The 27,517-nt window shown below is 33.5% G+C and overlaps 1 long non-coding RNA gene across 1 annotated transcript in view; it reads left to right on the top strand.

Moving 5' to 3' along the window:
• The window catches only part of LOC115837347, a 177,457-nt gene extending 152,117 nt beyond the window's left edge, over window positions 1-25,340 (top strand). The window contains exons 2-3 of the long non-coding RNA XR_004032407.1: window positions 16,689-16,853; window positions 25,185-25,340. This is a non-coding gene — a long non-coding RNA (uncharacterized LOC115837347). The remainder of the gene's footprint in view (window positions 1-16,688; window positions 16,854-25,184) is intronic.
• Window positions 25,341-27,517: the final 2,177 nt, after the last annotated feature.

The following is a 27,517-nucleotide window of genomic DNA, read 5'->3' on the forward strand; positions in this document are numbered from 1 at the left end:
TTGAAACCAACACCAGCAGATCGCTACCTTCAGTCCTCTTGTTATCGGGCAAACCAACCCGAGTTATAGCCACTGTTGGACTGCTATTCTGTTACATTATGATTAAAATATGCCTGTTATAAACAATGGTGTGTAAATTTAAAATGGCATGTTATAAATTTATCAGGAGACACTTAACTATCAAATCAAAACACTTATTTCAACGTAATGAGTTCCTTCTATTTTTGTATATGGGAAAATCAAATTGTAAACTGCTTGGTAAGTATGTATTTCAAATAAATGGATTTCATTATTTAAAAAAAGAAAAGTCTAATGGCAACAGATTCAGATCCAACATTTCCACAGTAGGAAAGCTTTGCCTATGGAGTAAAACACTCCAAATCTATTGGATAGGAATATGTTTACTCTGAACTGTGCTAGGGTGAGCCCTGAGTAGTTTTTCCAAACTACTTTTTCTTAACTCTTTTTCTAAATTGGCTCCAGGACTTATTAGTTGTATAATCATGGGCAAGTTCATTTTCCTCTATGTCCTACTTTTAATATGTTAATAAGCATATTTTTGAAATAGGATTTGTTTGAAAATTCAGTGAAAAATATTTGAAAAGTTCAAATATTGCCTGGAATGTAGTAAGTGCTCAATGATTTTAGATGTATTTTATGACTAGCTAATTCTTCTTAAAAACTTGTGTTTTCCCTACCTATCTTAGTATATTCAGTCAAGATAGAATCAGGTTTTATGACCTCAGATCCATTTTGATTTTTTAAGGTGGTTTGCATATTTTTGCTCTGATTAATTATGCATTGTTATAATTAAAATTTAATTTAGGGAGGAATCTTTTTTCCACACAACTATCTCTCAGTTCAAAATGTAGATAATTTTTGTGTTTTTGAGAAAAACAGAGAGAAAGAATACTATTCACATACATGTATAAATATATATTCCCTCTTAAATTTTGATACGATCCAGTGTAAACAGTCATGGGGTTGAGAATCAGGGGCTTGTATTCAGGATAGTTTAAAAGTTCTTCTGAGTATCAAAGACATTATTTTTATTTCATTTTTTTTTTAATTTAGAGACAGAGTCTCACTGTGTTCCCTGGGCTGGAGTGCAGTGGTGCAATTTTGACTCACTGCAACCTCACCCTGCTGGCCTCAAGTGATCCTTCCACCTCAGCCTCCCAAGTAGCTGGGACCACAGGTGTGTGCCACCATGCCCTGCTAATTTTTGTACGTTTTATACAGATGGGGTTTCACCATGTTGCCCACACTGGTTTCAAACTCCTGGGCTCAAGTGATCCACCCACCTCAGGCTTCCACAGTGCTAGGATTACAGGTGTGAGTCACTGTACCCAGTTTCAATGAAATTATTGAAGCTCACTATCCATAATAGCCTCTTGCAAAGTGCTTCCTACCCAACATTATTTCCTTGTCAATTACTACGCAGGTTTTCTGAGATTACACTCTTAACTCATGAGGTTTCTGAGCACTTTGAAAACCTCCCACAAAACTTTTAAATAAAATTATGATACAATTTAAAAATTTGGGGAGCCCTCCAGGTGAGAAATCCTGGGAAAAGATATCACATATTGAGCCAAAATAGTTTTCCCCTGCATTATTAAAAAAATTTTAAAAAGTTGATCATCTTGCTTCAAATTAATGAGCACTCATTCAGAACAATAGGACACAATCTGTCAAGATTAAATAAACAACTAAACCATAACCTCACTGAATAGAGCAAGGGTTTCATATTTTAAAATCTAAACTCTTAATTGAAGATAGAGAATTATGTAGAGACTGCTGATGGCTAATGCTATCTGAATCTTTATTGATATTAAAGGTGATTTTATTTTTTTTAGTTGTGATGTTTATATTCACCATTTCCAATAAAAAGGCTATTTATACTTCATATTCATGGAGATAACAAGAATGAGGCAACAGAATTTTTTCTTTCCAATACACTAGATGTTAAAATAATTTTGTTTTAACCACCTTAAAATCCTCTACCATTTTCAATAAAACCAACCATTCTACTGAAAGATGGGGTCACTTTACAATGTGACCATTTACAAAGATGGGGAAATGTTTCAGTGTAATGTAAGAATTTCTGATAACTCCATTGTTTTAAATTTAAAGATCCTGTTGAGTCCATTTGTACACTGCTCATCAGTTATTAATATCTTTGGCGAAAGATATATGAGCATGTATAGGCCGGGCGTGGTGGCTCACGCTTGTAATCCCAGCACTTTGGGAGGTGGAGGCAGGCGGATCACAAGGTCAAGAGATCGAGATCACGGTGAAACCCCGTGTCTACTAAAAAATACAAAAAATTAGCCGGGCGTGGTGGCGGGCGCCTGTAGTCCCAGCTACTCGGAGAGGCTGAGGCAGGAGAATGGTGTGAACCTGGGAGGCGGAGCTTGCAGTGAGCCGAGATTGCGCCACTGCACTCCAGCCTGGGCGACAGAGCGAGACTCCGTCTCGAAAAAAAAAAAAAAAAAAGATATGTGAGCATGTATAAAGGTGGTTATAATAATTATGACAGTGTTTGATGCAACAACAAAATAGCTATCAATGTTTTAACACTGTGATTCAGAAAATATACTAAATAGTTAACATATAATTCTCTATTATTTGACCAACAAATGAAGTAATTTCATTATTTAAATTATCTAGATAAAATTGAAGCTTTGGGGGGTCAAGTTACGGAGTGAAATTTCATCAGAAACTAATTTAAACTCAGATATTTTGGACTTCAAAATCTGTGCTTTTAACCAACAATAATTTATAGTACTTTATTTATATATCTGCAAAATGAATAAACAATTGTATTAGTCCATTCTCACACTGCTATAATGACATACTCGAGACTGGGTAATTTATAAAGGAAAGAGGTTTGACACACAGTTCAGCGTGACTGGCAGGTCTCAGGAAACTTACAATCATGGCAGAAGGGGAAGCAAATATGTCTTTCTACACGTTGTGGCAGCAAGCAGAAGTGCAGAGTGAAGGGGGTGAAAAGCATCTTATAAAATCACCAGATCTCGTGAGAATTCCGCCACTATAATGAGAACAGCAGGGAGGTAACCATCCCCATGATTCAATTACCTCCCACTGGGTCCCTCCCATGACATCTACAGTTCAGTATGAAATTTGGGTGGGAACACAGCAAAACCATATCAACAATTATACATTTTCATGTTAATTATATAAGTAGCTAATGATAAAAATTGAAAGTATAATTAGGTGTACTGGTTCTATTAGCCAATTTCATATTATTGAAACAAATATATTTTAGAGTTATCATACTTTCTAGAATTAAATATATTTTTCTCACACAGTTTCCTTCTCAATTTTTCCCTACTTTCATTCCAGTTGTTCAAGACAACCTCAATATTAATAGTACAAAGTGCTTTCAAATTTTCTCTTATCTTCCTCAACATTAAGAAATAAATTTTATAATCCACGTTTTACAGATGAACATCTGCTTTCCAGAATTTAGTTGTATATCCAAGTGAAAACTTCATCATAACTTACTATGATAGAAATGATAGAGATTTTAGAATTCAGGAGTCTGACTTTAAATGAAATTTAGTAAAATAAGAACTGCTTTTTAAGTTACCACAGACAATATTACTAAAGGTTTTGCTAGTGCAAAATGTGTATCTTTATTTCCCCAGCCTCTTTTAGCAGCTTCCTAACTACTTGTCATTGAGTTGCTAAACAAATTGCCGGTTTTTACTATTGGTGAAAACGGTCTCATTTCATTTCCTAATCCAATATCTGTGTTTCTCAACAAAGCCCAAATACCAGTGGCTTAATATTTGAAATGTTTATTTCTCATTGAGGCAACATTTGATGCCTGCCAGGTGTCTCTGTTGGGTGTCTTTCTTCTAAGCATTAACTCCAGGATTTAAGCTATTTCCATCTTTCTTCTTCCATGCCTTCAGAAGAAAACGGTTGTCAAAGTCAACATGACAGGCAAGAGGGTCCATAGGCTCAGTAGGGTGTTTTAAATGGCTAGAGAAGTAAATTTTTAAATATTTTTTCTGTCTACCTTACACTGGCAGTCATGTGACCAACATAATTACAAGGGTAGGTAGAAGAGCACATGGAAATATTCTGTCACAGCCTTTTATTAAAGCATCTTACTAATTTTCAAAATCAGATAAAACCCATAAAAGAACGGTACTATCAAGATAATGAAATAATTTTTAAATGAATTTTATTTTTAATTGATGGATTATAATTGTATATATTTTGGGGGTACAAGGTGATGTTTTGCTATATGTGTACAGTGATTAAATGATTAAATCAAACAAATTCACATATCTAGCACTTCATTTACATACCATTTGTTGTAGTTAGACATTTGAAATTTACTCTTATAAATTTTGAAATATAAAATGCATTATTATTAACTATGATCACCCTGCTGTGCAATAGATTTCAAAAGCTTATTTCTCCCAACTGAAACTTTGTACTCTTTGACCAACATTTCCGCATTCCTTCCGCCATCCTTCAGCCTCTGGTAACTACCATCCTACTCTCTACTTCTATGAGTTTGACATTTTGGGTTCTACATATAAGTGAGATCATGTAGTATTTGTCTTTCTATGCTTGGCTTATTTCGTTTACGTTAATGTCCACCAGGTTCATCTACATTGCCTCAAATGACAGAATTTCCTTCTTTTTTAAGGCTGAAGAGCATTCCATTGTGTGTACAACATTTTCTTTTTCCATTCATCCATTGATGAAAACTAAGGTTGATTCAATTACTTGGCTATTTTGACTAGTGCTGCCATGTACATGAGCATAGTGATTTGGCACAGTCATTTCAATTTTATTTTTGGATATATAACCAGAAATGAGATTACCAGATTATATATAATTCTATTTTTAGAATTTTTGAGAAATCTCCATGCCATTTTCTATAGTGGCTATATTAATATACATTTTAATCAATAGTGTACAATAGTTTTCTCCATATCCTTGCCAATACTTATATTTCATCTTTTTGATAATGGCTACTCTAACAGCTATGAGGTGATAGACCATTGTGTTTTTAATTTGCATTTCCTTGATGATTAGTGATGTTGAACATTTTTTCATGAGCCTGTTGGCTATTTGTACATCTTCTTTTGATTAATGTCTGCTCAGGTTCATTGCCCATCTTCAAGTGGGTTGTTTGTTTTCTGGCTATTGAGTTGTTTGAATTCTTTATATATTTTGGATATGAATCCTTTATCAGATGTGTGATAGGCAAATATTTTTGCCCATTCTGTGGGCTGTCTCTTCAGTCTGTTGTTTTCTTTACCATGCAGGAGCTTTTTAGTTTGAAGCCATCCTATTTGTGTATTTTTACTTTCACTGCCTGAGCTTTTGGGGTCATACCAAAAAATTTATTTCCTAGACCAATGTTGTGGAGATTTTTCTCTATCATTTTCTAATAATTTTATGATTTCAGGTCTCATTTTAAGTCTTTAATCCATTTTGAGTTTACTTTTTTGTGTATGGTGTGATGCAAGGATCCAATTTCATTCCTTTCATGTGTATGCCAGTTTTCTGGACACCACTTATTGAAGAGACTGGCCTTTCCCTATTGTATGCTCTTGGCTCCTTTGTCAAAAGTCAAATGACTGTAAATGTGTGGGTTTATTTCTGGGCTTCTCATCCTGTTCCATTGGCTAATATATCTTTTTTTTTTTTTAATGCCAGTGCTATAGTGTTTTGATTACAATAGTATTATGATATATTTTTAAATCAGAGTGTGTAATGCCTCCAGTCTTGTTCTTTTTGTTCAAGATTGCTTTGGTTAGTCAGTATTTTTTGTGGTTTTATAAGCGTTTTAAGATTGATGTTTCTAGTTCAGTCAAAGATGATATTGAAATTTTGATAAAGGGTATATTGAATCTGCAGATTGCTTTGTGTAGTAGGTACTTTTAACAATATTAGTTCTTCTAATCCATGAAAACAGGCTATGTCTTCCTTTATTTGTGTTTTCTTTAATTCCTTTTACAACATTGTATGGTTTTCAGTATATAGAACAATTTTGTATTGGAAAATCTGAGACCCATTCCATGACACTTTACTAAGAAAACTTGGTGGCTTGTCAGAAGTAACAAAGCTATTTGGGAACAAAACAAGTAATGTAATTCTTTTTTTTTTTTTTTTTTTTTTTGAGACAAAGTCTAGCTCTGTTGCCCAGGCTAGAGTGCATGCAGTGGCACGATCTCGGCTCACTGCAACCTCCACCTCCCGGGTTCAAGCAATTCTCCTGCCTCAGCCTCCCAAGTAGCTAGGATTATATCATGCGCCACCACACCCAGCTAACTTTAGTTCTTCCTGTTTCTACTAGGCAATACTATTAATAAAAATTCTAAATATTTCCATAAAATCACTATTAAAGAAATTATTTTTTCTATACAAGATATTGAAAATGAAAACCTAATCATTTCCAAGTATAAGAAAATGTTTATGAGTCTCCCTGAACAATATTTGTGTACCTCTTACTGTGGAGAGAGTATATTCAGAGCTTCACAAATTCGGGCTTTTAAGAATATTATTGAATATATTTGCAGAACCAGCTACAAATTTCAGACCTAACATTATAAAAAATTAGATTTAAAATGTGAAATACACAATCCTGTTCATGGTGACATGTAGGGCAATTACAGAGACTGTTTTGTTTTGTTTTGTTTTTGTTTTTCTGGCTGTGAACATGGCCCCATTCCTTTTAATTTAAAAAAATCCTCATATTTGAGCAGTATTTTTTTTCACTTGCCTAGCTAACCAAAAACAATTGCTACCAATAACCTGTCATCTTTTAAAAATAAACATGAAGTATTTATCTTACAGAAACTAAAGGGGAAAAACACATTTATTTTAATGACAGTTGCTTATCATATTTCTCACTTGCTTCCTCATTAAATTTTCCCAGCCACCCTCAAGAGGGGATTATTATTCTGTCTGTGGTTCAGATGAGGGAACAAGACTCACAACCTCACGTAGCTTGTGCGTGGCAGAGCCAAGATTCATTCAACCCCAAATGTAAAATATCAGGCTTATCCTGCTGAATATCAGCATCTCCCTCACTGTTCAAAATAACTGGGGTTCCACTGACCAAAAGAGGCACAGTATGATAAGTATGAAAGAGTGTGGAGTCTGAAGTTAGAGGACCTGGCTTTGAGGCTTAGGCCTTCTTCAACTCCCTCAAAGCTGGCTGAAATTTTCTCACAGTGATTACTATTGTTATTGTCACTGCTATTTTAAGTGGAAATATAACTTAAATCTGAATTTCTCACACACAGACAATTGACACAATATACTTTGCTTAAGATCATTCAGGACCTCTCAATTACTAAATTCCATTGCTTCTTTTTCATCATCAATCTGCTTAATTTTTCTGTGGCATTTGACCTTTCTTTACTTCTTAAAACTCTTTTGTAGTGTCTTTTTGATGTCCCTTCTTTCCTTCTTCTCTTCTTATATACCCACCATCCCTACCATCCCTTTTGGTCTCAGGCAACATCTTCACACTCCTGGTCCACTGGAGCCTCACTTGGTACTTCTAAGGTCTTCTCTCCTGTCATATCTCTATTGTGGTCACATTCTAGTTGATTGCTTTGTCTCCTCTCTTTCAGTAGTTTTTTGTTTGTTTTTGTTTGTTTGTTTGTTTGTTTTTTGAGATTGAGTCTTGTTCTGTCACCCAGGCTGGAGTGCAGTGGCGCAATCTCAGCTCACTGCAACCTCTGCCTCTGGAGTTCAAGTGATTCTCCTGCCTCAGCTTCCGCAGTAGGTATTACAGGCATGCACCACCAAGCCTGTGTAATTTTTGTGTTTTCAGCAGAGATGAGGTTTCACCATGTTGGCCAGGCTGGGCTTGAACTCCTGGCCTCAGGTGATCCACCCACCTCAGCCTCCCAAAGTTCTGGGATTACAGGTGTGAGCCACCATGTCCAGCCCTCTTTCAGTAGTTTTAAATGACAGCCTCAGGCCAATGAAGAAAGGTACACTTTCAGCTCTAAACTTTCATTTCAGTGTTAGATCTATATATTCAACAGACTTTTCTATATCTTTAGCTTTATATTCTCCAGGCTCCAGTAATTCAAAACTAAACAATTAAATTCACTGTCTTCACTCAATTTTTCTTTCCTACTTCCCTTCTCACACTAATAGCATAATGGCCAGCAATTGATTTTCCAAGCTAGAAAAACAGCAGTCATTTGTAATTTCTCTTTTTCATTTCTTAAAACTAGGGAGTCTCCAGGTGTTATTATTCTAATTCTTATGTAGATTAGAAATCCCCTGGTTTTGTGCAATCTAGCTTCTGTTTGGGATGCTCATTGATTCTTGTCAGATCTCCCACTGTAGCCTTCTAACTGGCTCCTTCCCGTCTTCAGGCCACAAGCAGTATCATTAATTAGATTTGTCTTAAAGTTAATTTTAATTTAATGTTACCCGCCCCTCCCCCGGAAAAATACATCAAAATATCTACAAGGTCCTCCTCACAAACCTAAAAACATGATAATTAAAGAATAGGATGCTGTAGTCAGTAAGGCTTGGGTTTGATACCTGACACAACCATTTAGCAAGGGTGTGAACTTAAGTTATTTATTTCTTTGATGCACAGGACCTCATTTGTAAATGGGACCATAAAGAAATTGCGAGAATTGAAGAAATATGTGAAAAACAGCTATCATAGTGTTGGGAAAAAGAAGGTCCTTAACAAATAATAATTAAGATTCATTCTAATACATCCCCTCTCAATTAACATAGGCATCTAAGCATTAATAAAACCTAGATTTTCAGCATTTTTAAACATGTCTAGTCTTTTCACACCTATGTGTTCATACCATTTCCCCTGCCTGGAACATCCTTCTCCGCCTTGATTATTAAATAAATTCTTTCTCATTTGTAGAGATTAGATGTCACTTTTTTACGATTTTTCTGTGACATATTTAGGCAACATTTGTTTTGTTCTTATAATTCTTTGTCACTTGGGTAGGAAGTTACTCTGCCTCATCTCCTTGGCAGCTAGATTATTTTATATATTCAGTAAATATTTTCTGAATGCAGTAAAATCTTTCCACAAATGCCTGCATTATAGACTTTTATCCAAATTCAAATGTAAAGCCCATTTTTTTGTTATCGTCATTTCCCCAAATTGAGATTTTTAATCTCAATTTTTCTGATATTTCAATAATTTCTCCCTTTTATCACATTAAATGTTTCAGAAAAATGCTGCCACAATAGAGGGTTTTTGTTGGTTTGCCTATTTGTATTATTTTTACATAGCAAATGTATATTTAAATGGCAGAAAAAAGTAGAAAATGTACCATATGTGATAGAAACAGGTAATTACTTATTATATAGGGACCAAGTTATTTAATGGAAAGAATAAAGGCTTTGAAGACAATCTGCCTAGGCCTTTTCTCTTAACAGATTTGTGATTCTTCGTACATTTATTTAAACTGATATTTCATTTCAGCTACTTGAGTGGGATTTGCAATATCTATGTTGAAGGATAAGGTGAAAATTAAATGTAAAAATAAATATGTAAAGTTACTAGTGTTGTGGCTTTTTCTGTTCCTGTAGTTCAGTAAGCAGGAGAGAGTGGCACTAAGTGGCTTCTTCGCTCCCATAGCTCAGCGAGTGAAAGTAAGTGTACGGCTCTTTCATTCTCATCACCAGCAACTCTGCGAGCAGGAGTATTACAGCTCTTTCACTCCCGTAGTTTGGTGAATTCTGGGTTCTTCTCCCACGACCAAGAGGAATAAGGTACACAGACACCAGAGAGTGAATAAGGCAGAGTAGAATTTTATCAAATGACAGAAAGAAAGCTCTCAGTAATGAGAGGGAATGCAAAAGTGGGCAGTCTTCTGTGAGGCTGAGTTCAGAGTTATTATGGGTTTGAATGGGGGAATGCACGCTGATTTGTCCATGTGTGGTGTTATGGGCTGTGTCCCCACTCAAATCTCATCTTGAATTGTAGTTCACATAATCCTCATATGTCATGCAAGGGACCCAGTTGGAGGTAATTGAATCATGGAGGTGAGTTTTCCCATTCTGTTCTTGTGACAGTAAATAAGTCTCACGAGCTCTGATGGAAGGACAATTCCCCTGCACATATTCTATTGCCTGCCATCATGTTAGATGTGCCTTTGCTCCTCCTTCACCTTCCACCATGATTGTGAGGCCTCCCCAGCCATGTGCAACTGTGAGTCCATTAAGCCTCTTTTTCTTTACAAATTACCCAGTCTTGGGCATATCTTTATTAGCAGCATTAGAATAGACTAATATATGTGGTCTTGGAAAAAGCCCCATTTTATTAGTTAAGAGACATCATTCAGAAGAAACCATTCGAAGGAGAGTGGATAAGATGGGGATAGAAGTTATCACTCCAGTCTTGGACTCTATCTGGAACTGGCAGCTCAGTTTTCAGGCTTTAAACTGTCCTTGGCTTGAAGGTCAAGTTTCACCAGGGACCCATCGCTGTCTGACTAGGAATTTGTCTGTCTCCTGTCACTATCACTAGCACAGGACTTGAAAAAAAGTATGCATTCAACAATGGCCAGATCCAATATAGATGCTCGGCCCTTTTACTGAAATACCCATGTTTTCTTTAGATTTATAAGAAACTCATAAAAATTCAAATAAACAGGCAAAGGCTAAGAGGAGAAAAACTTCTGAAGATGCATCAGTAAATACAAAGATATACCATTCATCATCTGTAAAAACTAAAAATGTAAACTAAAATAACTTTGAGAGAGAATTTTGTAGTCATTAAGGTAGCATTTTTTCATTGTATTTATACGACTAACTCCAGAATGGTTTTGGTGAACCTAGTATACTAATTTTTTGGCTGTAGGCATTATAAATGTATATAACCTTTCCACAAAATGCAATGTATTTATATGTAACAAGATCCATAAGGATATCTATGACCTTTAGCTTGATACATTTCTACCACTTTATTCTCATCAAATAATTTGATAGAAATAAAAACCTATAAATATTTTTATTCATTGTGGTATTTTACAGAATTGGAATAATTTAATTGAAGCCTCCAGAATATGCAATATTAGAATGTTAATAAGTAATGCTGCCATGAATTATCATTTCAGAATATTATTTGCTCATTAAAAGTAACAACTGAATACCATATAGTCCAACATTGTTCAAATAAAATATAATTTGAGCCACATATGTAATTTATACTTTTTTAGTAGTCACATAATAAAATGGAAATAAATGAGGTAAGCTTTAGTAATATATTTTATTTAAGCAATACGTTGAGAATATTATTATTTCAACATGTAATCAATATAACTGACACCAATGAGAGATTATTTTATTCTTTCATTTGTACTAAGTCTGTGAAATTTTGGCATAATTTACACTTATAGCACATTTCAATTTGGTTGAGTCACTTTTCCAATCTCAATATCCACATGTAGCCAGCTGCTATCATTTTGGACAGGGCAAGACTACAGACAAACATTCATAAGAAATAGAAGTACTCTTAATAACATATACATAATTACTTCAATTGCTTAAAAGAATTGTTCATATATGTTTTAGTGTCCTAGAGTGTAAAATTAATTAGGAGTGTGAGATTATGATTCTTTTTATATAAGTTTAAATATTTTCATACTTTTATTTTTTTTTCAATAAAATGTCTTACACCTTAGAATAGGTACCTAATTTGTAAATTACAACCATTCTGTCTATATGTCTTCATAAAAAATGATGGTGAACCTCAATTTGTATTATATTCACATTTTGACTCAGTTTCTATGGAATTAATAAGTCTTTTCAATTTGGAGCTGTTTGGTATGCAAAGTAGGCTGAATGTTTTCATAGGGAGTAACAAATACGTGACCTTTCTGGATTAAGTCAGTCTGGCAGCCTAATATTTTTTACGGTTTGAATAGGCTATATTTGGTTGATCCTATCAGTTAGTAAAATAAGAAAGTATATTTAAAACATTATCAAAAAATATCTAGCATTTTGCCTTGCGCATAGTAGACACAAAATGCATAATTGTTGAATGTAATCGATTTGAAGCTTCCATCAACTAAATTCAAAATGGATTTGTTAAAACCATTTTCTTAGTAGAATTTACTCTTTCTTCATGTATTTCACTATGATTCCTCATAATTCAAGAAAGCCATAAAAAGGGATAACAAAAGTATTAGAACTTTTGACGTTTCTGGAGGTAAACAAAGATATCTTTCATATTTCCACCTAAACTTAATTTCCATTCTCACCTAAACCTTTCTACATCAGTGAAATATGTCAAGATTTGTGGCTTTCACATATTTATAGTCTTGCTATTTATTAATGATATTTTAAAATATTTATTTGAACAGTAATATAATTCTTCTTATATAATGATTACATTTCCATATAATTTTAATTTGTTTTCCAAACTAAATTTCCAGCTGTTTGTGGTCAGGAGTATTACTTATTATTCTTCACAACCACAAGTAACTTTGGATGATGCTATGGCTAATAAAGTCTTTGAAATGTGTTAACTTTACTTGATTTATAAATGCTAAAGTAAATATAGGTAGAATATTTTAAAATTATAAGCACAAGCATTAATGTTTGGTTCATAACTAAGAATGATATAACACAGTTGTTCAGTACTTTTTAATATAATTGAGCTATAAGAAATATTTAATAATAAATAATTATGCATTTCATTAAAGAAGACAAAAGTAGAAAAAGTGGAAATGTGTAAATGATGCAGAGGTATATTTGAAAATGTTGATGAAATTATAAAAGCATTTCTTTATGTCTTTTTAAAACTCTACAGGAAATTTCTGTTTTATTACAGCAGCTAATTTTCAAATGTTCCATGCTTTCATACCAAATCCAGTCAATTGCTGGTGATAGCTTATTTCCTTCCCCTTTGCCTGCTGCAATGATTCAGACCTTTTCTCTTCAGTTTTAGTTTTATTACTATTTTCCTCCACTCCCCTATTCTTCACCACCAATATGTTACATCATTGTTCAAAAGAATAGTCAAAACTGAGTTTACCTAATCTAAAGCAAATTTAGGCTGGAAGTAAGAGATAGCCACAATTTAGAAGCACTCCCTGGCTTTAGAAATACAGCCCTCTTTTGTAAATCCTCACAGCTATGGGTTGTGTAGTCTGTCACCATCTATAGTATGCTAAAGTCAGAATGTAATTACATGTATTTTATAAAATGAGAACTGCTGACATACAACCCACTAGTTATTTCCTAATAAAAACATATTAGTAGAATATATTTATATCCATAACCATGATACGTAGCGTTACGCATCTAGTAATTAATTTCTTAATGACTCTCTAAATATTTATGTTCTTTTTTTCTTATTATGCAATCTTCAGTTTTCTCAAGAGCTATCCTAATTTAAGCAGGTATTTAAATAGAATCTTTCATTATTCTTGCTTTTCAGTTGTTTTGGGAACAATGCAATAACATTAGTAGGATATTTTCTTGTAGAAATGAAAAAAGAAAATACATTTTCTTCTAGAAATAAAAAAAGTGTTTATAGATTATATCAAGAGGACAACATAAACTGGCTAATTGATTATAGATAATAAATGGACATACTAAGTGATAGAAAAATAGATGATAGATATTTCCATGCAGATGAATTTTATTATCGTAAACTTACTGGGTTTCTATGCAGTTTGTTTTAAGTGCTGAAACATGTCTTCAGGTGGAATTTATCAAATATTACATACATTGCAATACTGACAACATTTTAAAAGAAGTCTCTAGATCCTATGGCAATGAAGTGTCTATTCTAATAGAACTCTTAATGTAAAGTTTTGCTTAGTAATGATCTGGATGACTTTTCAAAGTTTCCCTGTCTGAATCAGTGTTAATGATGTTTCAATTATCCTCTCAGAAAATCAACTTGTTATGCCTAATATAATATCAAAAATTAAATTGTAGTTCTTTTGAGAAAATAAGGAGGTAGAAAATGTAACAGTTTTATTGCTTCTGAATGATACGGCTCCAGATTTTTACCTTCACAGAGTTATATTGTTTGATTGAGAATATGATTCCAGTATCTGATGATTTGGGTCTAGTCTAGTAGCTTTATACTTGGATTTCCCCAGAACTGTGGTCTGTAAATTCTGAGGATACTGAAGCATCTTGAAATATGCCCATTGCTCAATACACAGAATAATTTTTATAAATTTATAATTTGTAAATTGCTATACATTTATAATTGCTATAAATTTATAAATTATAAATTTATATAATTTATAATGAATTACAGAAATATGTTATAATATATTTATATTATATATAATATTTATATTATATAAAATATAACATATTTATATTTATGTATATTTTAAATTATATATAAATATATCAAATATGAGTTAATATAATATGACTTATAAATTATATAATTTATATATAATGTATATTAAATTACATAATTTTAATTATATAAGTTATATTTATATAATTTACAATCTATAATTTATAAATTTATAAGCTTAAAATTTATAAACTTAACATTTTCAAAATGTATGTATTTCCCAGGGCCTGGTCATGAGTTTTCTTCTTCTTTCTGTCAACTCTATCTCTCTAAGTGACCTATCCAGTCCCATAACTCGTACTATCATCTCTAGTGAACACTCTCCAGGCTTTATGTCTCTTCTTAGCTTCACATTTATTTAACTAGGTGTTTATTTCATTTCTCCTGTTGGGTCTCAAAACATAATTATCTTCTCATCCTTGTATTATTATCCATCCTCCTCCTCCAGTCTTTCTCATATTAATTAGCAGTGTCACATTCACTCTGTTGTTTAATCTCACCTAGGAATTATCATTTATTCTCTTCCTCGAGGCACCCACATTCTATCCATCAGCAAATCCTTTTATTTCTTTTCAAAATACTTCTTATTTGCTTTGCTACTACTCTTGTCCAAGAAATCTTCCCTCATCTGGGAAAATGCAATAGTCTATTTAATGGTTTGTCTGTTTCTACTTTATTCCCTCTAATTAGCCATTCTTTACACAGCTGCAAATGTGATCTTTTAAAATTCATGTCATTCCTCTGCTCAAAACCCTCCAATGGCTTCTCATTGCACTTCGAATAAAATCAAAGCTCCACACCAGTCTACCCATGATGTAGTCACTGCCTCACTCTCCGCTGCCTATCTCTTTTTCCTCACTGATTTTATTCTAACCACACTTGATGTTCTACATTCCTGGAAAGCACTAAACTTATTTCCATCCTTAGAGTTTTGAGCCTGTTTTCTTCTTTTCTTGGCACTCTCTGCACTCTCATCTTCACATGTCTGGCTTTCTCTTTTCATTGAGGTCTCAGCCCAAGTGACATCTCAGAGAGAATTACCCTGAGATCTAAATAATTGCCTCAGTTCTATTTTGTCTGCTGTATTATATGGTGTTTGGGGCATAGTACTCATCTCTACTCAAATTTATTTTACATGTATATTATTTTTATTTCCTCTAGCTGTATACTGTATTAAGATGAATGACTTTTTCTACTCTTTTTATCACGCTATTCCCACCCCCTAGAAGAATGATAGGAACATAGTAGGTATTTCTTTTGGAATGGGAGGATAACATGAGAGAGAGAGAGAGAGAGAGAGATTATGTACAATGTAATACTGAAGCGATTTACATGTAATCCACATTCCTCCTAAACTGGGTTTGGATAAATGCTAATCTATAGGATTCTTGGACAAGAAAAGGTTATTCGGGCAAATGAGTTTGGAAGATTCTATTAGAGATTTATTAATTTCATTAGCCTGTAAAATATTCCTTAAGGTTTTGCAGTAAAGATCCCTATTTAATGATATTTAATCAAATGATTCATAAAGTTATTTGGTCCTTGAAAATTTTTCTGCCTTTCAACATATATTAAAACATTTAGAAATGCTGTTCTAAATTCACTCAGTATCCAATTTAGAAGAGAATTAATGTAACAAGAGGAAAACCTATATCATAATTTTCTTTTAGAGTTGTTTAAAATAAAGCCCGCCCAAAATAAGACATATATATATGTTTTTGAGAATTTTGGGTAAATTAGAAATAACTATATTGACACAAAATATGCTAAAGAGAAAATTTGGTATACAGCAGATAAGTAACCAAGGCCAACAATCCATGAAACAATAATAGCAAAAAGAAAAAAGACAAAATTGATACTTTCGAGTAGCTCCTGATGGAGAAAAGTAATACTGAGAAAATATTAATAGAAAATAATACAGTCAGAAAAAAATGATAACTATAAAACTCATTTGTTAGAAAGTCTATAAAAGACGGGGGATAACATCAACATGAATATTCTGGTTATAGTATAGGAAAGTGACACAAAATCAGAAGTTTCAAGTTAAATTAAGGGAGAGATAAGGGAGATTAAATGGAGAGTAATAAATCCACTAAACTCATATTTAACACAATGTGAAGTAATAGACTTTAAAAGCTGCTTTTTAAAAAATCTAATTTTCAGATACATAAAATTTTAGCAATATGGCTGTGGTGCTTTGAACTTTTATCATTTGTACTTTGCTTTAAAGTTTACATCAAGAGCAAATATGTATATTTGAAAAGTTTACAATAGCTAGGAAATGTATTATAATTCCCAAATGGAAAAAAAATGTAAGACTTGGATTCCCATATTTCTATATACCTATCCACAGAATCACTGTTATATTTTTAACCTTATTCCTGGAAGCACTACGGATGTCAGATCAATTTAGAAAACCAAAGAGTACCTCTGGGAATGAAATGGCAGTAATATAAACAATATTTGGCCAAACTGTCACTGTATGCCAATGATGCCAAAAATCACAGTAACCTGGCAGGTAGGTAACTATTATTTAATGATATGATTGATACTTGTTTCTCCACTGAAAAACTATTAACTCTTTATGCAGTAAAATGAAGTCCAGGTTTTAGACACAGTATTTCTCTATTTTGACGTCATTAATAGTGCCAACCACAATGTGTTTCTCAAGCAAATTATTTGAAAGAAAACTCATATGTGATTTTATAACTCATTTAGAAATGAAAATGGGGAATACAAATTTAAGGAATATTTTTGGCTGCAAGTTCTTAATATTCAGGACAATGTTCATATTCTGAACTATTTTATATATCTTTCTTTCTAGTAGAAGCAGATTGGCCTGATTTTAGTGTTTACTGAAGAACATTTCAATTTTAAATGTTCATTCTGCAAGACAACTAATAAGATAATTACTGTTTTAAATAATTTCCTCCATATGTTCACAATTCCTGGATCTCTGCTCTCTCTGTTTAAATGCTGGTCTCATGGTTAATGTTGCTGTTCAGAAAAAAAACTTTGCTTTCATATTTCTTAGAATCTCAAATTGTTCAAATTTGCCGAAGTGCCTGGAAATGCAGCATGTGTTTCTAAATTTGGAAGAGTTGGTAGTATGTATAATCTCCTTCTCTGGATGTATATTGTTGTCCTCTTAATGAATAGTGCTCAATGGACTACATTATATTTTAGAGTGAGAAAATCTGCTATTTGAAAATGCTGGAATTTTTTCTTTTCTTTTCTTATTTATTTATTTGTTTTGAGATGGAGTCTCACTCTGTTGCCCAGGTTGGAGTGCAGTGGTATGATCTCAGCTCACTGCAACTTCCTCCTCCCAGGTTAAGTGATTCTCCTGCCTCTGCCTCCTGAGTAGCTGGGATTACAGGCTCACACCACCACGCAAGGCTAATTATTGTATTTTCAGTAGAGATGGGGTTGGCCAGGCTGGTATCGAACTCCTGACCTCAGGTAATCCACCTACCTCAGCCTCCTAAAGTGCTGGGATTACAGGCGTGAGCAACCACATCTGGCCAAAATTTTTCTATTTTATCATAAAAAGACCAGTTTGTACTCAAGATATTACTTGAAAATCATAAACAAATTATCCTGGAAAAGGTACCATATCAGTCTACTAAATTTAGTTTTGTAAGGTTCAATGTAATCAAATAGACTCATGAATTATATTCATACATAATGAAAACAACATTAAATTTGACTTGTTTGTGTCCATCCTCATCTATGTAGAATGCATATGGTCAAGTCACTGCTCTTAAATTTAGTTCTTTGATCAATAAAGTGAGCCTAATAACACGTATCTATGAAATCATATTGTTTATCAAAAAACAAATAATTATTTCTGTCACCATCATTGTCATTTTCACCAATACCAATTTTCATTTTTATGATCATCAAATTTAATGCAGCCATGGATGAGTCCAAAACTCCCACACTCACAGACATGCAGACACAATTGAACTTACTATTTATGAGGTTAGAAGGTAGAATTAAGAATTAATATACTACCAATTAGCAAATATAATTAAGACTCTTTTAAATCTATACTTGTACCTGCCATAATTGCAAAATAGTTTTCTTGGACAAACAGAAGAAGATACAGAAAGTATAGGTTTGGAAAGTGTACATGTTTAATTCAAGAAAAATAATTTATTGTATAATTTATTGGATGCTTACAGTCTATTTAATGAACAATTGGAAATGAGAGAAAAGGTTTTGGGCAATTACAAGTAAATTGATGCTTTATATTAAAATTTAATCCCCCAAATTAGGTTTTAGGTAATATAGTTATATCAGTTATAGAAACTGACAAAGAAATTAAATTCGCTAGTTATTATAACAACACTAATACAAAGTAAATTACAATTTAAATATACAAAATGTTTTTGATATACAGTAAAATTTATGGCATTTGTGATGACAATCCAATATAAAACTAGATTATTAAATAATCCAGAGATTTTCTAACTAAATACACCAGATGCAGGTGTTCTTGTCAGATTCAATGATCAACATTGTTGAGGGCAAACTTCCAAATCTAGGAGGCAGAACAAAAGAAAAAAACAAACATCTGGCAAAAAAAAAAAAAAAAAAGCATGTGAATTCTTTATCATTCTTCATCAGTTCAATTTTTTGCATTTTTTATTTTATGTAAATTTTCCATTGGTTTTGTGTGTGTTTATACATCCACAAGAAACACATAACATGCTGAAATACAGATAAATTTGAACAGTCAGTGTATATGTCATTCATTCTTCCTTCCAACTACTGAGGAAACAAAGATTTTTTTTTCTGAGTGTCTATTTGGAATAGGCATTTGTCCATTTTCAATGGATAAAACTAAAAGTCAGCATTCAATGTCTCAAAGTCCAGAAGGCAAGGCAGACTTAAAATAATAATTAAAATCTAGTGTAATAAGAGCTACTACTACTACACACACATATAATTACACATACATACACCATATATAGTGTGGGACAAAGAGAATTAGAATTTCAGCTTTGCAATATGGACAAGGAAGGCTTCACAGAGAAAACAATATCACTTGAACTAGGTTTTGAAATCTAACAGGAGGATTTCCAAGTACTTTAGGCAAGTGCTTACTCTGGGGAGGAGAAAAATCATGTGCAAAGGCAAGGAGGAAGAACACATGACCAGAGATGAATGAAGAAGAACAAGATAAATAGTTGAAGACAAAAGCAAAGACTAAATCATAAAATACTTTACAATTTTATGTAATGTGTTTGATATTTAGACTATGGTTATAAAACACCCCTGATTGAGGAAATTGATACCTTTGGATAACAAAATCTGATTTTCCTTTTTGAAAATGTGTATGATAGGAGTAGGACTAATGAATTGAGTGTTTGTAGAGAAGAGACAGGGATTGAACTAGGAGGTTGCCACAGATTTTTACAAGATATGATGAAGGCCTACACTAAACCAGTGAGGTAAAGATGAAGAAGAAACTATTTTGAAAAAATTGGTGGGCTATAGTAAGCAACTGTATGTGAAGTCAGCACAGGAAGGAGAAGGAAGATGCCCAGATGGCTCTATGATTTCAGGTTTGGATAGGAAGACAGTATCATTTTTTAGTCCAAATCAGAAAACTTATAAAAGTGAAAGGAGATTATAAAATAATCAAAGCTTTGTAATGTTGACATTTATCTATGAATGATTTTGTTGATTTTTATGCTGTTGAACATATAAAAAAATCTTTTATTCAAAAACTATTTTTTAAAATTTTGTACAAATAAAATTATGTATACCAATAAAAAGGTATACTTGTGTATATCAAAGCAAAGCAAAACATTAAAAATTACTTTAAAATTTAGGTGGAAAGATTATATTTGATTCATATTCATATGGTTTTGGCAATTTCTTAGCCATATCTGTCTCTAAAATCAAGTCACTAAAGAATGTATGTTCAGATGCTCCTCGTAATTTTCTATATAGTTGCACTTTAAGGCTAATAAACTTGAAATGGTTTATTGATGCTATTGTTTCTATTTTTACAGTTCTACAGGCCAAAAAAATATATTTTTAATTGAGAAAATTCTTCTATATTTTTCCTAAGGTTTCAGTAAGCTCAGGGTTAATTCTACTAAATTAATTATATTTTTCATTCTATTTTTTATTGAAACATTTAAAAATTTCAGTCCACACATTTTAACTGGCACTGCCTTTTTGCTTTTATTCAGAATAACTTTCTTCAACAAATATTTTTATGTAACAGCACTCATCAGATAAGGTGATCATATGGTTCTTGCCAAATTTAGATGCTACAAAAAACAAAGGGCTCAATTTCATTCTATTTGGGTAAAGAATATTAATTTATTCAATTTCTTAAAAAAGCACCTTCAGAACTTTCTCTCAGAAGAGAAGTTCTGTAGATCAGTTGTAGATTTTGAAAAGTAAATTATGGGCCAGCACAATATCTCACACTTGTAATCCCAATGCTTTGGGAAGCTGAGTAGGGAGGATTGCTTGAAGCCAGGAGTTCCTGACTAGCAGAGCAACATAGTGAGACCCTGTCTCTCCAACAACAACAAAAAACCACAAATTAGCTGGGCATGGCGGCACATGATGCCTATGAGTCCTTGCTGCTGCAGAGGCTGAGTGGGGAGGGTGGGAGAATCACCTGAGCTTAGGAGTTTGAGGTTACAGTGAGATATGATTGTGCCCCTACACTGTAGCCTGGGTGACAGAGCAAGACCCTGGCTCTAAAAAATAAATGAGTAAATAAATATGTAAATAAATTATGTACACTGAACTCTCATCATCAAATTTTCTAATTTTGTTTGTTTGTTTCTGTGGACGTTTTAGTCAATTCTGTAGATGTCTGCTATCACAAAAATGGACAGTGGCTTAAAAACAGTAGAAATGTATAAATGTGTTTTTCACAGTTCTGGAGGCTGGGAGTCTGAGATCAGAGTGCCAGCATAGCTGGGCTCTGGTGAGGTTACAGACTGTCAACTCATTGAATCCTCACATGACAAAGAATGCTAGAGAGCTCTCTGAAGTTTATTTTATAAGAACACTAACTCTATTCATGAGGACTTCACCCTCATGACCTAAACACTTCCCAAAGGCCTCTATCTTTTAATAGTATTGCATTGGGGGTTAGGTTTTCAACCTATAAATTCTGGGGGAACATAAGCATTCAGTTCATAACAATAGAGAAAAGTGTTACTCTTTTTTGTTTTTTCATTTAACTTCCTTGGAATTTATTCTATGTATTGCATACCTTTCCAATTAATATAAAACATGAATGCCATTTTTTTAACCTTTATTTTAAGTTCAGGGGTAGATAGACAGGTTTGTTACATCGGTAAGATTGTGTCATGGAGGATTGTTGTAAACAGATTATTTGATTACCCGTGTATTAAGGCTAGTACCCATTAGTAATTTTTCTTTATCCTCTCCCTCCTTTCTCTCTCTACCCTCAAAATGCAAATCAAAACAATAATGAGATACCATCTCACACCAGTCAGAATGGCTATTATTACAAAGTCAAAAAATTGCAAATGCTGGTGAGGTTGTGAAAAAAAAGGAATACTTTTACACAGTTGGTGGGAGTGTACATTAGTTCAACCATTGTGGAAGACAGTGTAGCAATTCCTCAAAGACCTAAAAACAGAAATACCATTTGACCCAACAATCCCACTACTGAGTATATACTCAGAGAAATATAAATTACTCTTTTATAAAGACACATGCATGTGTATATTCATTGCAACACTATTCACAATAACAAAGACATGGAATAAACCAAAATGCCCATCAATGATAGGCTGGATATAGAAAATGTGTTACACATACACCGTGGAATACTACTCTATTTCCAATTTTTAATTTCAATAATTTCAATTTTCTGTGTCAATGTTGACATTTTTGGGTAATTTTATTAGACTTCCAACATAAAAAAATGTTTTTTAAAAGTAACTGAATAAAAAATAGGTATGAGAGGCCTAGAAGAAATAAATAAATAAATAAATAAATAACAAATTTAGAAAAACCATTCACAACACAATTCAATACCATCGTACGACACTTAGATTGGCTTACAAGGTTGTTTAGTAAAGGTTAAACTATTCCTATAATTTAATTTATGATAAGCAGCAAAGAGAGAAAGTGTAAAGCTTTATTTTAATGTGTATGTGTGTTTGTGTGTCTATATAGAAGCTGTAGTATATAGCTTGGTATATTAGGCTGGCAAAATGTTACAACTTGTTGAAATTTAATAGAACCAATTCCAAATGTATTTATATTTCATGCATTTCTTAATTCTCTATCATGAATTTTGATCTGCAAACATTTATGTTTTTATTTCCCTGAAAGCCTATCATTTTAGTCTTCAAGGTTGAAATTCTAACTATTCAGAATAATATCCAACAATTCTTTGATGTTTTACCATTGAAAAATTAACTTCTAAAAGTTTTAGTGTCCATGAGTTACATGAAAATATAACTACTATTGTGCTTAATAAAACTTTCTATCTGAAATAACTGTTGAGACTAATTTGAACCACACGTCATTTAACTGTTTGCAAAGTTTTTTTGAAAATAGCCCTACTCCATAAACAGTTGTCCCTCTACTGTTTTCATGCATACAGGAAAACTTGAGATTGAAAAAGAACAATAATTTTGAGTAGTCATTTAATCTAAATGAAAAGTCACATTCCAGTGAAACCTGTTTTCCATGATTATATGAATTAAACCAAAATCTATTAATACTGACATGGTTTACTTTTTAAAAGAACTAATTGTTAAACTCATGCTGATATTTTTTTCTGAAGATTTATGACCTAGCTTTTCTAGGGTTTGTAATATTTCTGTGGCCCCACATACACTAGATGAGAAATATCAACAAATATTTTGTGCAAGTTATATGTTCATTATCAATTGTTATTACTGAATTTTTTATTAAACACCTATTCTTTAGAATTAAATGTTTTTGGTTCATTGCTGCTAAAAAGAGTTTATTGCAAAATGAATGTGCAATCAATGAAACAATTAGTTGTCAATATTCAGCATAAAATACATGATATCATCTTCAGCCTCTATTTTTTACATATATTTCATGTACATATACTTTCCTGCATTCTATATAGCCCTTACTAAGTGGAGGCTTAGCAATTTGAAACTCACAGACTATGGGACAAGACAGACACACCTGGCTGGGACATGTTATTTTTTGTCTTTTTAATAACGACTATTCCAACTGGTGTAAGTTGATTTCTCATTTTGATTTTAATTTGCCTTTACCTGTTGATTAGCAATGTTGAGCATTTATTTTTATGACTGTGGAACATATAGGTGGCAATGCACAGGAGATATTTGAAAACACTAATTTGCAGTGCAGGGGAGTGCTGAAATATAGAAATGTAAATTTTAAATTTTTCAGCATATGGGCAGTCAATGCAACCACTTGAGATGAAAGATCTGGTAAGGCATTTTTAGCATTAATATTTGTTGAACACGTTATTGGCAATTTCTAGAGACAGGATGAATGGCATTTGTTTACACATTGATGACAAATGAGAAAATATAATGTCATTACTATAAATGACTTGTGTATTAGTTTCCTGTTGCTGCTGTAACAAATTATCACAAACTTTGTGGTTTAAAACAACAGAAATATATTCTCTCATGGTTTTGAATGTCCAAAATATGTCCAAAGTATGTACTACTGGGCTTAAATCAAGATGGCTATATTCTGTCTGGAGGTTCAAGGGGAGATTTTGTTCCTTGCCTCTCTCAACTTCTAATGGCTGCAGACATTTCTTGGCTCAAAGCTGTGTCACTCTAGTCATGGCTTTGGTCATCACATTGCCTTCTTATTTTCTTCCTCTGCTGTAAAATATCCCTCTACTTCCCTTTTATAAGGACGCATGTGATTCCATTTAGAGCCCACTCTGTTAATCCCTGATAATGTCTCCACCTCAAGATCTTTAATGTAATCACATCTACATAATCTTTTGTTGTCAGATAAAATAACATTCACAGGTTCCAGAAATTAGGGTATGGATATCTTTTTGGGGGGGTTGGGAAGGCTGGTTATTATCAGTCTACTATGATTTTATGTTTCTAGTCAACATCAAGATAGGAATGTTTTATCCTATCTATAACATCACTCCTGAAATTTAGATATTCAGAGAATTATAAATGTGCTATTTTTTTTAAGAGTTGGGATCTCACTTTGTTGCCCAGATTAGAGTGCAGTGGCTTTTCACAGGTATGATCGTAGTGCACTACCGCCTCAAACTGGCAAGCCATCATCCTTCCTCAGCCTCCTGTAGCTGGGATTTCAGGCATGCACCACTGTGCCTGGCTAAATACACTATTTTGTAATGTATAAAACTGTGCTATTCATTAGAGTAGCCACTAGCCACCTGGAGCAACTGAGCAATTAAAATGTAGCTAGTCAGAAATGAGATATACTATAAGTACAAAATATGCATCATACTGGGAAGACTTGGTACAAGAAATATAATGTAAAATATCTCAATGTTTTGATTACTTGACTTTTTTGATATATTGTATTAAATAAAATATATTATTGAAGTTAATTTTACTTTTTTCAATATGACTACTAAAAAATTTAAAATTACATATGAAATTCACATTATATTTCAACTACACAGCAGTAATCTAGAATGTGTATGTTTAAATCTTTTCATTATATAGAGAAATTGTTTCTTTATAAATAATTAAAATTCCTGAAAGTTGCACACCAAGTTAATTAAATGCACGTCTTTAAAAATACTATGGCTCTATCTTGCTCTATTGTAATCCATATTCATTCAAACTATGAACTTCTGCTTTTCTCCATTTTACAGCAACAAACCAGCAGGACTTCCTGTGAAATCATGACCGCCATGTGCTCTTTCAGCCTCCATCAATCCCTACCTCTAAGCACCTGAGAGCCAAAGCAAACCACAGGAAACCACAGGTATTAACTCTTTTAGACCTGATGAAGTGTCTCCCAAAGACAGTCTGGCATGGTGAGTACCGGAGTAACTGGCAATCTTTTAGAATGGAGAGAAAATAAGAAATTGGGAAAAATTTGGCATTTGCTTTCAACAGAGATCAGATTCTGACTTCTGAAGAGAAGAAATAAGGGAAAATATTTATGATGGAGAAGGATCCAAGGGGAACTCGTGGGAAAGGAAGAGGCTGCCAGAAAAGGAGGTTTGAGATCTGAGAAGAGACTTGTGTATGTCTGAGGGAAGAGTTGGAGAGAGGTAACCAGGGGAGAAAATCTAGGAAGTTTTGAGCAGTGAAGATCTGATGAGATGGAAAAGGAGAAAGGACACTAATATTTATTAGGCCTCTATTGTATAGCTGCACATAGGTTATTCAAATACATGTACAATATTCATTTTTGGAGGCAAAAATTGAGGTACAGAAAAATAAAATTATTTTGCTAAGGTCACACAACTATTAGGGATCAAAGGCAAATTTAGAATCCATTGATTAGTGGGTAGATATCCTTTTAGAGTGTTAAAGCTAGATTAAAGTGTGAATCTGCAAGGGTGAAAAATGGGCAAGTGACTTTGAGTAATTTGAGAAAAGTTGAGTCATTTCAATGATAGTCTGTGTGTAATCCGGGTTGGGAAAGTGAAAGCAGGGGGAAGCAGGGCAGGGAATTGTTTGTACTTGGAACTGTCCATGACAACTGTGGGAATACTAACACACTGAAAGCCCCCGGAAGAAATGGTTGGCCTTGTAACTAGGCAAAGTTTTGAATTTGACCAGTTCCTTAACATCCCACTGTAGTTCTATAGGTCAAAGCATAGACCTTTGGAGTTTTATATACTTGCCCATAAAAAATATCAGCATATTTGAACTTCAACCACTCACAGATCTGATAGAAACATACTCAACAGAGATCGGTTCAAGTTTTAGTAAGTTCATCTCTAAAACTGAAGGTAACATGAATCACCTTGCCTTCTGAATTTCTAGCTCCGTAATTTGCAGCTTACACTATTCCTTTTAGAAATTATTTCATTTTCACTTCTCCTAGAACCTTCAAGGGTTCAAATACCTATTCTTCAAATATTCACATTTCCTTCACTTCAGTAGGCTCTTCCAACCATGGGCTATAGGATAAATTATTTTATTGATGCCCTTCCCTGGTACACTATTAGATTCTGATGATCACTTAAGCATTCCATCTATGAGTACATGGACATGGCTGCTGGTGGGAGGCTGAGAGAGTAACCCCTGGTGGGAGGTTGGTGATGCGAGTGGGGAAAAATGAAAAAAATCTTGTACTCTAACAGGCTCGGCTCACCATGATTTCCAAAGTCCTAGTATAACTTCTATTCTTGCTGCTCTTTGGCAGGCTTTTTTCATTAACTGCTCTGGGTCTTTCCTATTCTGATTTCTCATTATCCTTCTTTCTTTCTTTCCTTTTTTTTCTTTGAGAGGGAGTTTCGCTCTGTCACCCAGTCATCCAGGCTGGAGTGCAGTGGCGCGATCTCGGCTCACTGCAAGCTCTGCCTCCCGGGGTTCACGCCATTCTCCTGCCTCAGTCTCCTGAGTAGCTGCGACTACAGGCCCCGCTACCACGCCTGCCTAATTTTTGGTATTTTTAGTAGAGATGGGGTTTCACCGTGTTAGCCGGGATGGTCACGATCTCCTGACCTCGTGATCCACCCGCTTCGGCCTCCCAAAGGGCTGGGATTATAGGCGTGAGCCACCGCGCCCGGCCTATCCTTCTTTCTTCTAGCTGTTAATCTTGCCTTTTTTTTTTTCTTTTTTTTTTTAGCTTTTTTTTTTAAATTATACTTTAAGTTTTAGGGTACATGTGCACAATGTGCAGGTTTGTTACATATGTATACATGTGCCTTGCCTTTCATTTAGCCAAAATTAAGACACTTAGCCCAGGCTTTCTCATTTCACCTTCTCATTTTAATCGACCACTATCTCTACATGAAGATCTTTTCATCTTTCCCAGTGTTTGTGGAAAAGAAAGCACTCAAACCCCTTTTTGTTTTCCTAAAAAGGTAATTGTCGGTATTTACTTTTCCTCTATCATCTTTAATTCTTTTTTTCTGTTGACTCTTCTTTTCATGTCTGATGATGGTTAACGTTTTTTTTTTTTTAAGCCTCGGTAAATCAACAGGAGAAATAATGTATTATTCTTTAAATTAGCCTTTCTTGAGTT

This window comes from Nomascus leucogenys, chromosome 11 (genome assembly GCF_006542625.1).
Source record: "Nomascus leucogenys isolate Asia chromosome 11, Asia_NLE_v1, whole genome shotgun sequence".
In the NCBI taxonomy this organism is placed as follows: Eukaryota; Metazoa; Chordata; class Mammalia; order Primates; family Hylobatidae; genus Nomascus; species Nomascus leucogenys.